This window comes from Condylura cristata, unplaced genomic scaffold, assembly GCF_000260355.1.
Source record: "Condylura cristata isolate star-nosed mole 26May11 unplaced genomic scaffold, ConCri1.0 scaffold00015, whole genome shotgun sequence".
Taxonomy (NCBI): Eukaryota; Metazoa; Chordata; class Mammalia; order Eulipotyphla; family Talpidae; genus Condylura; species Condylura cristata.
Genome location: NW_004567116.1, coordinates 31,687,277 through 31,687,619, shown reverse-complemented (window position 1 = coordinate 31,687,619; position 343 = coordinate 31,687,277).

The following is a 343-nucleotide window of genomic DNA, read 5'->3' as shown; positions in this document are numbered from 1 at the left end:
GGCGGACCCCAGGCGCCCGGGAAGGCGCGCCTCCAGTCCCGGTCGACGGATTTCCATTTCCAGAGGAATTCCACCTCCTGCTTTTACGCAGGAACCCCGGTCATGGCGTGGGGGCAGGAGTGGGTCGCTCAGCCCAGCGTCCCTCACCCCTCTGACCAGCGGGCTTCAGGAGCTGGTTCCACCACAACCTACTTGTACCTCGGCCCCTCTCTGGCTGGCAGGATGCAGAGGCCAAGAAAGTGTGAGGCGGCAAGCCTGCTCTGTCCCTCCCTCCGTGAAGGCCCTGTGGCAGTCCCCTCCCCTGGCCTCCTTTCAACCTCCACCCAGGCCCGCCGCCACCTGG